Raw genomic sequence first — 234 nt, 5'->3', positions numbered from 1 at the left:
CAAGAGAGTTTTCTCCCTGGAAGAACTGAGTCAAATCCAAAACATGCTTGCAATGCCATATCAGTGGGGGATGAAGAAATTGATGAAGTTGTTTCAGCAGAATTGGGAGAGCAATCAGACAAATTCTCGATTTCAGATGATGGTGTCGATCGACACCACCTGGGTGTCGATCGACACTCCTCTCAGACGAACCCAGAAACTGCAAAATCTCATGTTCCAGCTGCTGAAAGGGTC

Source organism: Camelina sativa, chromosome 15 (assembly GCF_000633955.1).
Source record: "Camelina sativa cultivar DH55 chromosome 15, Cs, whole genome shotgun sequence".
NCBI classification, from domain to species: domain Eukaryota; kingdom Viridiplantae; phylum Streptophyta; class Magnoliopsida; order Brassicales; family Brassicaceae; genus Camelina; species Camelina sativa.
Note: the sequence above shows the minus strand (reverse complement) of the source record.